Below are 16,908 nucleotides of genomic sequence, written 5' to 3' on the forward strand. Positions count from 1 at the left end.
AATGGAAATAAAAACGAATCTTCTGGATGTTGAGTTAATGTTTAGCTCCTTCAAAATGTGATCTAGTTTGAATATGAAGAATCATTACTATAACACGTCTATTATTATGCGATGGCGGAAAGCAGAGAGAATCATTGGCGCCGGACAAAATGCTTGGTGGCATTTTGCCTTTATTTACGTTCCGAGTTCAAATTCCGCCGAGGTTAATTTTGCCTTTCATCCTGTTGTGGCCGATAAAATACGTACCGGTTAAGTATTGACCTTGATGTAATCAACTAGTCGCCTCCCTCAAATTCCAGGCCTTGTACCTATAGTAGAAAGGGGTTTTATTATCACGCCGGGCAATATGTTTCGCGGCATTTCGTCCGTTCTTATATTTTGAGTTCAATTTCCGCTGAATCAACTTTGTCTTTCCTCCTTTTGGGGTCGGTAAATTAAGTACCAGTGAAACACTGGGATCGATGTAATCGACTAGTCCCCTCACCCCAATTTCAGGCCTTGTGCCTTTAATAGAAAGGATTATCACTATTATTATGACGACAATCTGGCAGAATCATTAGCATGCCGGAAAAATGCTTAGCGGCATTTCGTCCGTCTTTACGTTCTGAGTTCAAATTCCACCGACCTTGCGTTTCGCCCTTCGGAGGTCGATAAAATAAGTACTAGTTGAACACTGGGTTCGATGTAATCGACTTACTCCCTCCCACGAAATTGCTGCCAAAATTTGATACCATCATTAAGGCGGTAAGCTTTTAGGTTCATTAACGTCTCAGTGAAAATACTTAACAACATTCCATCCAGTTTACGTTCTGAGTTCAAATGCAGCCGAGATCGACTCTACATTTCATCCTTTCTAGGCTGATAAATTATGTGCCAATTGAACTTTGAAATTGATGTAATTAACTTCCTATTCCTCTTAAAATTGCTGGCCGTGTGTCAAAATTTAAGAAAAGGTGGTATGCTGGAAGAATCATTAGCATGCCATGCAAAATGCTTCGTCTGTTTTTATATTCTGAGTTCAAATTCCGCCGAGATCTACTTTACCTTTCATCCTTTCAAAAGGCGATAAAATACGAACCATTTGAGTACTGGGTTCCATGTAATCGATTGTCCGCTTACCCAAAATTTTGTGCATCTCCCCATATTAGAAAGAGTTATATTTATCATCACAAGTTATATACAGACTACACTGAAAGGTTGCTTGCTTAATGAAACAATGCCAAAAAAAAAAAAAAAAAAAAAAAAACCGCAAACGGATTCAATTGGCCAAGAAATTATGAGCGTGCAAACCTAAGGGAGACAATTGAATGGTGTCAGGATTTTCTTTCAAGGGAAATAACTCCTACGTCAAATAAAATCAAGAAAATTTTGTGTTTATAATTTGAGATGAAATATATTGTGAAAATTGGACTATGTTGGAATTTGACTAACACACACACACACACACACACACACACACACACACACACACACACACACAATTGAGAATTTTTTTTCTTATAGAAGAAAATGTGGTCCCAAATATTCTATGCCTGCTTTGCCTGAAAAATAAAAGGTAAGTCATAGCTGGAGAATTTCTGAACATAGTTATGTGCAATCACGTCCGACTTTTTAGTCGGACGTTGAATGCCACTACCACCGTCAGCCTCACCACCACCAACAATAGCAACAAAAACAACAACAACAACAGCGGCAGCAGCAGCGGCTATCATTGTGACGAGATGACGGCGACGGTGACATAAGGTGGGACGGACGGAAGGAAATATCACGAAAACGATGTTTGAGTTTGTCGTTTCCGGTTTATCTGATAAAGGTTCGCCATTTCTTATCGTCATCTCAGTTACATTTACTTTATTTTTAACGCATTGTAGTATTAATTCAGGTCAAGATTTCCTTCTGTATCATATCAAGTGAACTTACTATTATGTTTTTGAGTATTGTGAAACGAGTTTACCAAAAACAGTTCGCATAAATTAATGAGGAAAAATATTTTGAAAGAAACAACAACAAAACAGCAGACGGAAAACAAGGGGAAAAAAACACATTTTAATTGGAAAATCGTTTTTGTTTTAATATTGAGAAACGATTTTATCGAAAATAGTTTGCATAAATTATCAAGGAAAATATAAATGTTGGCGCTTGTCGTCGGGAAGCTGGTCGGTGACGCAGACATACGCTATCTCGAAAAGATCTATCAAAGACAACTTCCGTCTCACGCGCTACATCATAAAAAGGGTAGGGAAAGGACCTGGCATGGGTAAGACCCTGATCAATTTCGATCAGTCGAAAATTTTTGACAGGCTCGACCATCAAGACTGGGAGGCTGTCTTCGCGGCGGCCGGTTTCGGTCCCGTTTTCAGAGGCTGGATAGTTGCAATGTATAGCGACATCTGTTCTGCGGTCAAGGTAAACGACCACCTATCGGAATCGTTTAGCATCGTTCGTTCGGTCCGTCAAGGATATCCACTCTCTCCCTTTCGGTACGTGCCGGCTCACGAGCCATTACTAAGAAAGTTGGATATTTCGTGGGGCATGCGGAATGTTCGTGTCACCATATGCGGATGAATGTCACCGTAATAGTGTCGGACAGCTCGGAAATCGAGGTGATCAGCACTACCTTAAGGGAGTATGAAGCGTGATAGGAGCAAAAATTGATCAGGACAAGTTGGTGGGCCTGCAGCTCGGTACCTGGAGAGGCAGGGCCATGTCAACTGACAACGATGTAGGGCGCTGAACGGAAGGACCGGTTAAATTACTCGGGGTCTGATTTGGTCTAGATCTCCAAGTGTACAGGAACTGGGGGAGGAGGTGACGAGCAAGGTTGCTAATCTCATCAGAAGTGGGCAGAGAGGAAACTGTACCTGAAGACTAGGGTGGAGGTGACGAATGCATACATCGCTTCTGTCATCTACTACCCCCTGACAGTCGTCCCTTGCCTTGTTTCATGGCTGACCAAGCTGGAGCGCTTGCTGTTCCACTCGTCAGAAGGGCCATCTGCTGTCAAAAGCCGTTGAGTGGAGGACTGGGCATTCCATGGCTAATGATGCGGAGACATCTACAGTGCTTTCTTAATCGTGAGCAGATGTGGTCGCCGTTTGTCAAACAAGATTTACCGCAGCTCATTTCATTGACGGAGCTACTGTCCAAGCGTAGATCAAGAAAGGGCGCTTATTCGGCGAAACTCTGGGGGTCAGGAGGGATCAACTAACTGGTCGTCCAATGTCCGTGTATTACTGACCTGTGGAGCTTTGACGAACAACTGTTGTCTCGTGTAGGACGGATCCAGTTATCAGACGAGTCCACAGTGAGGATTCCCCGCCGCCTTCTTTTGGCCAGAAGGCTATTTTCCGCTGCCGGGACTAAAGACAGACACTTTCCCTTTTGGCCGAGCCCTCATCGACTTATTCAAGTTGCACTTGAAAAGGAAAGTGAGGGTAGAGAGGGAAGTACTGACCTCCCACCCCAATAATTTTGTTGAAAGGTGGGCGAATGTTGCGAAAATGACTCGTGTGAATGGGCCTACTCTGAATATTCGTTTGTAAGCCAGAGCAGCTGAGGAAAAGAGGGGTGCCTACCTGGGGTGACTAGGATGTTTCGGGTGCCCTGGTTGACCCTGTTTGGATCTCCCCACTATTCTTTTATTCTTTTATTTGTTTCAGTCATTTGACTGAGGCCATGCTGGAGCACCGCCTTTAGTCGAGCAAATCGATCCCACAATTTATTCTATTGAGGCCTAGTACTTATTCTATCGGAATCTTTTGCCGAACTGCTAGTTTACGGAGACGTAACCACGCCAACATCCGTTGTCAAGTGATGTTGGGGGGACCTACACAGGTACACACACACACGCACACACACAAACACACACACACACACACACATCATATATATATATATATATGTCTATATATATGTGTGTGCGTTTATGTTTGTATAAAGAAGCCCGTCGTATATATATATATATATATATATATATATATACGACGGGCTTCTTCCAGTTTCCGTCTACCAAATGCACTAACAAGGCTTTGGTCGGCCCGAGGCTACAGTAGAAGACACTTACCCAAGGTGCTACGCAGTGGTACTGAACCCGGAACCATGTGGTTGGAAAGCAAGCTTCTTTATTTCATTTTATTGGCCATGACGGCCTTACACAGAAGAAAAGGGAAAAGAAAGAAAGAAGCTGCGGGCTGGACATGTGTAATGAAAGTGATAATAATGAATAAATGGGGGGAAACAGCAACGCCCGCCGATTGCTTGATCCCCAAAAACATTGTTCTCATATATGAGGCAACAAGCCTCTTACAAATGTTCATATTGTTCATGATATCTATCACTGAAACATTTTCGCCTTTCATGCATAACCCTCCTCATCACTTGTGTGTCCGATTCCCATCAACGCCCACGCCTTCTCTTGGCACACGTCGAGTGGCGTGTCGGCGTCGCCAGGCACCACGTAAATTATTTCTCTGAAGTCATATAGCTTCTGCACTGTGTCCCACATTAAGGCCTCCACAATTATCTGCGGAGGCCATTCGGGATCCCGCATGCAAGCCATGGTTGCTCCCTTAGGGTATTTTTCTAACTCCTTTTCTATCTCCCACCTCTGTAGAAGAAGAGAAACGATTCTTCTTCCTCCGGTAAAGAGATAGACTTTTCCACCGTCGGTGGCACAATTCCCAGCGGCGGTGGTTCAACCTCTGTTGGCACCTTTTTCTTTTCTTTTCCTTTTCTCCGGTGGGAGAAGAAGAGTCCGCCGGTTTACCCGGGGAACTCAATCCCTCTTCCATCTACATTTGTTTGAGGTTTCGGCGGGCTACTATTAATGCTCGCCTTTCTCTTCTTTCCTCTTTCTGTTGAGGCTACTGCCTCCTCATTATTTTCCTGCAGAGCAGAACTACATTTTTTAATGGGTGTCTGCTCCTGGGTCACTTTCGTGCCTCGGCGACAAGTCTCCCCCTCCAATAGCGGGGCGGCGGGCACGTTTTCTTTATTCTGCCCCAGGACCTTGCCACGGCCCTGGGGGCAGTTCTTTCTAATATGGCCAGGCTCCAGGCACTGGTGACACTTGGGGTGGGGGGGGGCGTCCCTCAAGGATCACCGGGTACCTTTGGCCAGCCATCCTCAGAAAATCTGAGAAGACCAGATCTTTAGCTGATTGGGTCCATATGGTCAACACAGCTTTCGACCCAACTCAATTAGCTGAAGGCAGAATTTTAACAATGAGCCTGGATGCGCTACCCCCACCCCCACCCTGGCGGATAGTGTCTTCTATCCACTCAGGCTCTATGCCGGGTGGCAGCCCACAGATCCAAGCTCGTGTCAGTTTCTTCCCAAAGTAAGTGGGGAGAAACAAGATATCCTGCCCTACAATGGGCTGGCTCGCAAATTTGCGAGCCCTTCAGGGGTGTCAAATAGTAAACAAATTGTTGCATACTTGGCACCCCTGGCTATAAACTTAATGGTGGGGAGATGCTCCGCCAATTCTTTTTCTATATCCGTTTGAGGAAAGACCGTAATGGTGTCGAGTAACTTGGAGTAAGTTCTCAACACCACCGTTCTTTCCTCCATTTCCCTTATCCATTTCTTGGGTGGGCATAATTCTCACTCCAAGATGGTATTTTTTTCTTATTGTTCATTGTATTGTTCAACTGTTAGCAGAAAGTCACACAGAAAAAAAACAGAACGGAGGACAGAAGAAAGAAAAATAGTTCGGATGGAAAAAAATCACACAAAAATAGAAAAAAGAAAAAAGAACACAGTTCAACAGTTCAAACGAACAATTTTCCGGTCACTAGTACTCCAAGCCACATGAACACGGAATCCTGCGACTGGAACGGCTTCCACAAATTTTCAAAAAAATTGGTAATAATGTTCAATTTCTTGGAGGCAGGATACGCCCCCAACACAACAATTTTCACAAAAAACTATTCACTAAAAGTGAACAAATTACTTTTGCATAATTTCACAAATAGTTCAATCACTTCTCGAGTCGAGATACGCCCCCAGAAAGGAAGTCACAACACAAGCTTGCTACGCAAGCCTCAATACACAAAAAACAGCAGCCAACGAAAGCAGGCAAAATTGTCCCATAGCTGTGAGCGATTTATTAACAAAAAATATACTACAATAAATTTCTCCCAGCCAAGAAAAAAAGACAAAATCACCTACCTCGCCGACCGTTCTCTGTTTTTGTTGTTCTTTTTTCTTTTTGGATGGAGCGCAACTGGCTCACATCCACCTTGGTCTGCTGCACGAAGAAGACTAACTCTCCAATACCGGAAGGAAGCTTCTTACCACACAGCCACTTTTGTTGTTCATTTTTTTTTGTTAACTGGTGTTTTTTATTGTTTACACGTTTTCTGTTTAGAACCTCACTTGTCCCTTGTTTTGTATTGTCTCTATATGTTTTTGTGTTCAGACCTTGCGGCCAATAAAGAAAGAATCATTATTATTATTATTATTATTATTATTATTATTATCATTATTATTAAGGCAGAAATATGAAATAAAAATGTTATTACCGTGGTGTTATAAATAGAGTAATTAAAAGGGAAATAACTTTGTAAATGAAATTGAAGGCGAAGGGGAGTAACCACAGACATCAAATCTTTCTGTAAGGGAAATAACTTCTACCTACATCTGTTTTAACCCACGAATTTGTCTTAATATTGTCACCTGTACTGTATAAATATGGAAGTAACTGTCTTGTGACTGATGTCTATGAACGACTCCTTGCATTCTGCGTTCAAATCTCTCATGTTAAAAAAGATAATTTCGTGTATCTCATAAATATATGCATATCCTGTATCGATTGGATAAATCTATAACTCGATCTAAAATACTTGGAATTAGGTGTGTGTGTGTGTGTGTGTGTGTGTTTGTGTGTGTGTGTACTCTTTTACTCTTTTACTTGTTTCAGTCATTTGACTGCGGCCATACTGGAGCACCGCCTTTAGTCGAGTAAATCGACCCCAGGACTTATTCTTTGTAAGCCTAGTACTTATTCTATTGGTGTCTTTAGCCGAACCGCTAGGTTACGGGGACGTAAACACACCAACATCGGTTGTCAAGCGATGGTGGGGGGACAAACACAGACACACAAACAAATACACACACATACATACATATATATATATATATATATATATATATATATATATATATATATATATATATATACAACGGGCTTCTTTCAGTTTCCGTCTACCAAATTCACTCACAAGGCTTTGATGGGCCCGAGGCTATAGTAGAAGACACTTGCCCAAGGTGCCACGCAGTGGGACTGAACCCGGAATATATTTATATATATATGTAGGTTGTATTTAATCTTTGAATCGTAACATATAATTGCCAAGTGTGGCGTCCCACACGGGACAGTGCTACTGACGTGTATAGCACTAGGAAAACATCTCTTCCAGCTGGCTAATGACATACGTTCTGTGTCCGATTAGTATTTGCGAGGGGAGGTCATCGCTCCCATCCCTAGCCTTACATGATAGACACGGATTGGAGTTTTTGGGTGGTTACCCGTTCTCAGCGTGTATTAATCCCCAGTTACTGATGAAAACTCACCCCACTCGCAAAATACTATACAGCTCAGAGATTTATTATACATTATTTCTCCCTTATCGAGGTCAGCGACGGTTCGTCGCTGGACAAAGCATATAGTATTTTGCGAATGGGGTGAGTTTTCATCACTAGCTGGTGATTAACATATACTGAGGACGGGTAACCAGCCAGAAACTCGAATCCATGTGTATCACGTAAGGCTAGGAATGGGTCCGATGACCTTCCCTCACAAATACTAATCGGACACAGAATGTGTGTCGTTAGCTCGCTGGAAGAGATGTCTTCCTGGGGCTATGAACGTCAGTAGCAATGTCCAGTGTGGAAAGCCACATTTTGTTGGCAATTATATATATATATATATATATATATATATATATATATATATATATATGTGTGTGTGTGTGTGTGTGTGTGTGTGTGTGTGTGTGTGTGTGTGTGTGTGTATATATACTTTATATATTCTTTCTTTTACTTGTTTCAGTCAACTGACAGCAGCCATGCTGGAGCACCACTTTTTTATTCGAGCAAATAGACCCCAGATCTTATTCTTTGTAAGCCTAATCTTCTCTACTAAAGGTACAAAGCCTAAAATTTTAGGTGAGATTACACCTACCCCAGTACACAACTGGTACTTAATTTATCGATTCCGAAAGGATGAAAGACAAAGTCGACCTCGGCGGAATTTGATCTTAGAACGTAGTGACGGGCGAAATACTGCTAAGCATTTCGCCCGGCGTGTTAGCGATTCTGCCACCTCACCACCCTCAAATCTGTAAATAATCATAATAGTATTTGATAAGCTTAATGTAGATAAGCGATCATCGTACATTTTCTAGTGTAAATAGTCTAATATTGTAGCATAAAAGTCCCCGACGGAAAAAGCCCTCTCGTCGAGGGCTTACATGCCCAATATTAGACTATTTACCTTCGTCAATGCATTGTGATCGCTTATAAGCTTGAAGCTTATAAATTATCATCATTATTATTTACGTTTTTCTGTTGGGGGTTTATATGCTCTAGTATTAGACTATTTACCTTAGTCAATGCACGGTGATCGCTTATAAGCTTTAAACTTATAAAATATTATTATTATTATTATTATTATTATTATTATTATTATTATTATTATTATTATTATTATTATTATTATCATTCAGTAGTCTTACTTTTATAACGCGCTTTCACTGAACTACCGAGTGCAGCTCTGTGTACCTTGGGTATGTGCTGTGGTTTGCTCTGATGCTCTTATGGTTACTGTATTGAAAGTGTTTTACGTAGGATGTGTGCAGTGCCTAGTAGTGCTATTTTCTGTATGTTATATATATATGTTTCTTAGTCCTGGTGTTTTTTTATGCATTTGTCTAAATATTTTTTTATCATAGCTAATGTGCCCACTATGATAGGAATTGCTTCTATTTTTAGACTCCACATTCGAGTTATCTCTATTTCCAGGTCTTTGTATTTTGAAAGTTTCTCCATTTCTTTTAGAAAAACTTGTCATTTGTTAGTATTGATGCATCAATTAGAAAGCATTTTTTTTCTTTATGATCTCTGACTATATCTGGCCTATTGGCCTTAATTTCTCCACGTGTGTGAAGTGACATATCCTATAGTATTGTTGGTTTCTCATTTTCTGTGACCTTTTTTAGCGTGTACTTATACCATCTTTTTTCTGTTGTTATTCCATAGTGTTGGCATAGCTTCCAATGTATGTAGGTCCCAAACTCTGTCGTGTCTGTGAATATATTCCTTCTTAGCCAGGACTGGGCAGCCAGAGACAATATGATTAATTGTTTCTCGTCCATCTCCACACATTCTGCAGTTACTTGTTATGTTTCTTTTCATTATATGTTTTTGGTAATTTCTGGTGGGGAGGCTTTGGTCCTGTGCTGCAATCAAAAATCCTTCAGTTTCTGCTTTGAGTCCTGAACTTCTCAATCATTGCTGGGATTTTTCTCTGCCTATTTCTTTTGCGTTTAGTTTAGCCCAGTATTTGCCATGAAGGGGCCTTTCTTGCCATCGTTTTATCATGAACCGTTGATGTTCTAGTTTTAGTTTAGATTTCATTTGTTTTATAGCTTTTGTTGTTTCTTCTTTTTCTTCATAGTTATTAGGTAGCATGACTTCTTGTTTGTATTTGTAAGCTTCCTTAAAGACTGAAAACAGTTTTTTTGTTTTGTTCGTGTTTTGTGGCTGTTTGTATTAGTTTTCCTTGCTTCTGAAGTAGGTATTTTTGCAGTCCTATGGTGGTTATTTTGTAATAGTTTTCCAGCTGTATAAGACCCCTGCCACCTTCTGTTCGTTGTATATATAGCCTTTCTATGTCAGATTTTGGGTGGTGCATCCTATATCCTGTCATTATTTTCTTGTATTGCTGTCTATTTTGATTAGTTCATTTAGTGTCCAGTTAAGAATATTGTAGCTGTAACTTATAATAATAATAATAATAATAATAATAATAATAATAATAATAATAATAATAATAATAATAATAATAATAATAATAATAATAATAATAATAATAATAATTATTATTATTATTATTATTATTATTATTTAATTTTATTTTTATTGAATGAAAAAACAGTGCATGGCATCAAAGTGACACTGGGGTAAAATATACGAAGCTCATATCATGACTACTCGTCTGATAAGGGTACACCAGGCACATGCATCACAACCATATGTGCGCAACATAGTGATCTCATATCAAGATAAACAGTGTACGACCTTGCAGGTGGGGCCCAGTTAGAATTTTCTTCAGGTTGAGTAACCCATCTCACTTAAATGGTCCTTGAATAAGGATTTTTTAAGGGTGTTGAACGAAATACCCATGTTTCCAGAGGTGAATTATCTAAAGTCCAAAGAATTCCTCTAAACACATGGCTATGATGCTCCCCCACTAATTCTGCTCGTGACCAGAGATGAACATATCGTCAACTACTTAGGGACATGCTCAACTGACTAAGTTAAAACAACTGGCAGGCAAATCCGTGGTGGTGAGCAGAATATTTGCTGTAGCCCATCTTTTATATCAAGACAAAGCAATGTACTTGATAAGACTTCCCATCAGTTAAGATGAGAATCCATGAAAGCCACTGAATTAACCATAAAACCGTGTGGATACAAAAAATTTAAGGTCAACAGCAACAACATTTATATACAATTTACAAGCCCGCTCTTTATGACCTCCACATTCGTTAAGGCGGAGGTATTGTTTCAGTTGTGTTTGTTAGTTTGTTTGTTTGTCCGTGGACAAGATATCTCAAGAACTGCTGGACAGATTCGAATAAAACTTTCGGGATGTTTGACATCGTGACTGTTAAAAACTGATTAGATTTTGGGATCGATCCGATACAGGACAAGGATTCTGGATTATTTGTTATATTTACTTTATGTGATTACGATTTTACGTTCACTTTCAAGTCTTTCTCAATTATCTCCCTTTAGGCTGTTTCCAAAGTTTTATTTTCGTTTCTCTATTATTAATTTTATTTGCGTCTCTATCTTAGTAGAAACTGATGGATAAAGAACTAAAAATATATCTTATACATTATACATACGTCTTAACACTTCACAGTATACTTATATACATCTATACATCGATACTAAAGCAAGGCCGGAAATTAAGAGAAGAGAAAACCAAATGGTCTCAGGCTATTCATTAAAAAATTCCTGAGTAGAACTTTGAAACTATTTTGAATGATGAATTTGTTAACTTTGGCTTGTATTAGATAATCATAAACTATTTACTACTGTTACTAAATTTTCTATAGCCACCTTCACATTCTATGACTACCATTGGGATCGATTAGGAACCGGAAAGGATTCTGAATTATTTTTCCGTTTGTTTTACTTAATTTTTCAGAGCGGTCAGGTTTTTAATATATTTTTAGTATTCTCGCTTGTGAGAGCAATCGAATTTATTTCAGATACTCACATTTTAAAAATCATCTCTAGATAATCATTGGTGTTGCCTTGGCGTGGATTTGCGATGTGAACACACAGGCGGTTTAAGTTGTTTTTTGTTGTGTTAGACGTAAGTCATTAGTGTTAAATATTTGTTTGATTGATCGTTACTGTTCAAATTGTTGCTAGTGTTATTTTGAATTGTTGTTTTTTTCCCATTGTAGGAAGAAAGGAGAAAATGCCAGCAGGTGGCCACAATTATGCGGCTGCAACTGGAAAAGCGATAGACGTGAAAACACTGGAGGTACGAGAAATAAAGGTTGAACCTCGAAAAATGAAGGAATGCGAGAAGTTGCTGGAAAGAGACGGAAATACACTGAAATTAACACCGCCCGTGGAACTAACAACCAATGTAATGAAAAGAACGGTGATATATAAGACAATGAAGGATAGCAACAAGGAAAATTGAAATAACGACAATAGAGACTATTGAAGAATGTTTGAAGAATATAAAAAGACTAACTACATTTATAACAAGAGGGAGAAAGTACGCTACTGTGGAGGTGCGTTTTGCATCAGAAGAGGAAGCAATTAAGCACTCCACAGAGGCAATAAGATCGGAAGAATGGGTACTTTTGCTATCATGCTGTGGCAAAAATGTGGTCAGGGTGCGAGTTGGCAAAGTGTCTCCAGAGCTGAAAGAAGCATGGCTGATTACAGTCATGATGTATGACAGGAATGAGAAGGCCAAGATACTGAAGGCCACAAGAACCCAAAGAGTTAACTACTGGGGATATGGAATGGAGTTAATCGTTCAAGCAACAGTGGAAGACCTAAACAGAATTGTCGAAAAGATAGTGCTGCCCGATGACGGATTGAGAGTGGTGGTGGAGGGTAGGCCGCCTATATGTTATACATGTGGGGAAAAGGGCCACATGAAGGCGAGGTGCCCCAGAGGGAACAACAAATAGAGCAGACGGAGAGTCAGGAGAGCACGGACCAGGAGGTACAGGTCGAGATAAAGGAGAAAGCAACGGAGGAGGGGTTCACGGTGTTTAAAAACAGGAAGAGAGGTGGGGGAGTGAGCTCTCCGCCAGACCAGAGCAGCAGAAAAAGACGAATGAAGAGATGGAAAAGGGGGAGACCAGAAGGAAGGAAGACTTACCCCCTCCCCTGAAATCCATTTGTGAAGGCGCGTGGTCGTGCGGTAAGCGTGTTCGGCTTCCAATAGTAATGTCGTAGTTTCAGTTACTGGACTAGGCGGGTATTGAGTCCTTGAGCAAGGCATTCCTCTCACTTTATTCGAACCTACGTGTCTGAATTGGCGCTACCCTCTTCTCTCACTCCCAGTTGTTACATGAAGGGTCAAAGTTTGGAAGAGTGGAGAGGATATCTGCTCGCAACTACACAAGTACCTAAAACAATTACGAAAGCACGTTACAAGTTACCAAGTTGTATTCCTTCGCAGGTGATGGGCTGGCCCTTATTTTCAAATTATTGTAATAATTATTCTGTATTTTCAATCTATTCTATGTTGTAAATTAATGTGAGTTTATGAATAAAAAAGGATGGAATGAAGCTGTAAAGGAAATGATATACAATGAGAGGTGGTAGTGATGTTGGTAGTAGAACCTTAACTTCTGATGTAGTCGTAGGAGTGCCGTTGTGATATACGGTGTGCCTTGGGTGCATTTTCTTAAAAGCCTGGTCAGCCCATCCATTTTTAAGTTTGAACACAATCGATTTGTTCCAGACCAAAAAAAAAAAAAAAACGGGAAAGTTAGTGAGAGAGAAGAAGAATTGGTCTCAGAAACGATATTTTATTTATCGAGCCCGAAAAAGATGCAACATAAAGATGACTTTGACGTGACAACAGAGATCCAGAATCAGTATCGCTAGACATTATATCCTACTCTGTATCAACTCAGTCAAATTGCTGTTTTTGTACAATAAATGACATTACATAAAAAGGGAATTTGTGATATACGATAAAATAAAAATATAAAATAATGACAAGCTAAACCCTGATGTATGAGAAAAATGTGAGTAAAAAACGGAAGGTTTATACATACATCTACACTAAAAAATAAAAACTTGCCTATTAGTTAGTTAAAAATATGTTTCTTTCAATAAAAGAAAGCAATTATTAAGGTTCGTATCTACACTGTTTAGAAAATTCTTCTAAATTCCAATTTAATTATTAAAAAAAATATTAAAATGTGGTTTTCAAAATCTTTTATAATTTACGATTTCAACCTTACAATTTAAACACAAAACTAATTTTTATTCATTGCTATATATTCATTTCCCACTGCAAGAGATCCCTTTTAACATCTCTGTTTGTACTTCTGGAAATATTGTATAAAGGTTTAAAGTTGTCCAAATATTTGCAACGCCATTTTCTACGGAAAAATTTCTCCAAAGTAAATGTTAAATACTGAGTCAGCTAACTTATGTTCGTATTTCTATCCTTTTCATATTTGTTAGATATTGTTCATGAAATAGGAAGCTGAATAAGAAAAGTGATTTTATTCTATTCATGTCAATTGTACCAAATATAAACTTGTTATTTTGAATATAAATAACACGTACAAACTAGTAGAGGTTTGGTATACTTGGTGTAAAAAGTGCGTCAGAAATAAAACATATTTTATACCTCATATACTTGTTTGTCATTGGACTGCGGTCATGGTGTAGCACCTCCTTGAAGGGTGCTTTAGTCAAACAAATCGACCCAAGTACTTAGCTTTCAAATCTGGTACTTACTTTATCGGTGTATTTTGATGAACTGCTAAGTTAAATGAAGTAAACAAACCGACACATGTTTTCAAGAGGTGAGTGGTAGCAAGAACAGACACAAATGCACACACACACAACAGCACACACAGAAACACACACACACACACACACACACACACACACACACACACACACACACACACACACAAACACACACACACACACAAGATAGGATCCCACAGTGTCCATCTTCTAAAATTTACTCATTAGGCTTCGGTCGACCCGGAGCTATAGGTAGAAGCCTTTCCCACGGTACTGCACAGTGGAGCTCAGCCTTGAGACTACATGGTTCCAAAGTGACCTTCTTAACCATACAGCCATATCTGCGCCTACGATTATAAGTTATGAATAAAATTAGCATAAAAGAAGAAAATAAGAAGAAAAATGAAGGAATGATAAGGAAGAAATTAAAAAAAAACAACTAAAAAAAAACAAATAAAAATATATTGCTTCGAACAAAGAGACATAAGGCCTTAAATTCTGGAGGAGAGGATCAGTCTATTAGATCGGTTCCAGTACGTTAGTGGTATCATATTTTATCGAACATGGGAGGATGAAAGGTTAAGTTGACCTCGACTGGATTTAATTTCAAAAATGTAAAGAGCAAGAATAAATATTTATTTCAAATTTTGGCACAAGGCCAGTAATTTCGGGGAAGCGGGTAAGTCGATTACATCGATCCTCAGTGTTCAACTGGTACTTATCTTATCGACCCCCGAAAGATGAAAGGCAATGTCGATCTCGGCAGCATTTGAACTCAGAACGTGATGAGGGACGAAATGCTGCTATACATTTTGCCCAGCATCCTAACGATTTTGTCATTTCGCCGCCTTAATGAGAATAAATATTAGTTTCAAATTTTGGCACAAGGCCGTCAATTTTAGGGGAGGGGTAAGTCGATTACACCGACTTCCAATTTTCAACTGGTACTTATTTTATCGACCTCAGATGGATGAAAAGCAAAGCCGGCGAAATTTGAACTTCGAACGTAAAGACGGACAAAATGCCGGCGTGCTAACGATTCTGCCAGCCTTAAACAGAATAAATATTACACGCCATTTCATCCAACACTCCACCGATTCTGTTAATTTACCATCCTTAAAATAATTGTTTTTAATTTTGGAACGAGGTCAGCAATCTTGAGGGGAGAAGGAAGGCAGTTACATCGACTCCAACGTTTCTTATTTCACTGACACTAAAGGAATGAAAGGCAAAGTTAATCACGACGAGATTTGAGTTAAGAATGTAATGAATCAGAAGAAATACCACTAAGAATTTTGTCCGACGCGCTAATTATTCTGCTAGCTCACCGCCTTGACTACCTTTAAAATAACGGAAAATCAAGTAACTTTCATTAAGGAACACAGAGTTTTAGTTTTATGGGTTTTAAACTCGCTCTTAGCTCTACCCTGCATTTGCTATTTTTTAAAAAGTTATCTTTGAAGTACTGTATGCTTATTTTTTTAATATCTTTTGTTTTATCGTATTGCTTTTATTTTTCACAATCTCTTTTTTTTTTCACGTTAAAATTGCTCTAACATTTTTATTTCTCAAACAGTTGAAAAAAACTAAGACTTTTTCTAGTGTGAGTATTCTGGGCATTGTTTAATGTTTATCCTCGCTATCAGTTCAACTGGATTTCCAAAGCATAAAATGCATTGTTTTAAATTTTTAATGTTTCATTAAAAACAAAAAAGGTTTTATTTCACTTTTTTCCCCAGCTTTTATCCTGAAAGAGAATTTAAAATATTTTTAAAGTTTCCTTTCAACTATTTTTGTTCTGAATTACATACCTTTTTCTCAAGCTCTCTTTGAGTATGTTACTGATTTTTCAGTTAAATTCTATTTATCTAATTTTTTGTTTTAAAGATTTTTCAGTTATTTTTGTTTTCTCTAATTTATGCTTATACAAATCTTCCAATTTGATTGAATTTCAGAGACTTATTTTACGGCTTCTATTCTCTGTTTTTCTTGCCCCTTTTTTTGATCCTAAGTTGCATTTTCTCTTCTATTATTTACTGAAATTTTTCTTCATTTTCATTGAAGCTTCTAAGTTTTTTTTTCCTTATCTTAAAAAAAAAAAAAAATGTTGAAAACTGTTTAAAATGGGTTAAACCTTGTTTATCATCTAGAATTTCAATTTGAGATCAAATAAATGTGTGGCAGGGAAAATAAATATTAATCACTTTAGATATACAGCATGGCGAGAATTTAAATTTATTGCGGTTGTCTTACGTAGTTGTTGCGACTTTTATTGTGGTTGTTATGTGTCCCCAGATCAGGCTGAGCTTTTATTAAGGGTATTTCAGATCTTACGACCCCCAACTCTCTACCATGTCTTAATATGGAGCGTCTAAAATTACATTCTACAACGTATCTTTCCTATTTAAAGACAGTTGGAGTTATAGGTGTTATTCTTAGCAGACAGAAGAACCATTTAAAGACTTACAACATAGGCTTATTTATTGAGGCAATAAGGTGTTTTCTAACCGGTTCGTTATTAAATTTAATATTCTAACACTTTTAAGGCGGCAAGCTTACAGAATCGTTAGAACTCCGAGAAAAATGCTTAGCGGCATTCCGTCCGTCTTTATGTTCTAAGTTCAAATTCCAGCGGAGTCGACTTCC

The 16,908-nt window shown here is 38.7% G+C and overlaps 1 protein-coding gene across 1 annotated transcript in view; it reads right to left on the bottom strand.

Moving 5' to 3' along the window:
- LOC106882750 (uncharacterized) overlaps nt 1-6,359 on the bottom strand; it is a 176,212-nt gene extending 169,853 nt beyond the window's left edge. Inside the window, exon 1 of the mRNA XM_089341209.1 lies at nt 6,172-6,359. The gene's annotated coding sequence lies outside the window, so the exon portion shown is untranslated. The remainder of the gene's footprint in view (nt 1-6,171) is intronic.
- Between the last annotated feature and the right edge of the window lie 10,549 nt (nt 6,360-16,908).

The sequence above is a fragment of the Octopus bimaculoides genome, chromosome 24 (assembly GCF_046866305.1).
Source record: "Octopus bimaculoides isolate indiv1 chromosome 24, ASM4686630v1, whole genome shotgun sequence".
NCBI classification, from domain to species: domain Eukaryota; kingdom Metazoa; phylum Mollusca; class Cephalopoda; order Octopoda; family Octopodidae; genus Octopus; species Octopus bimaculoides.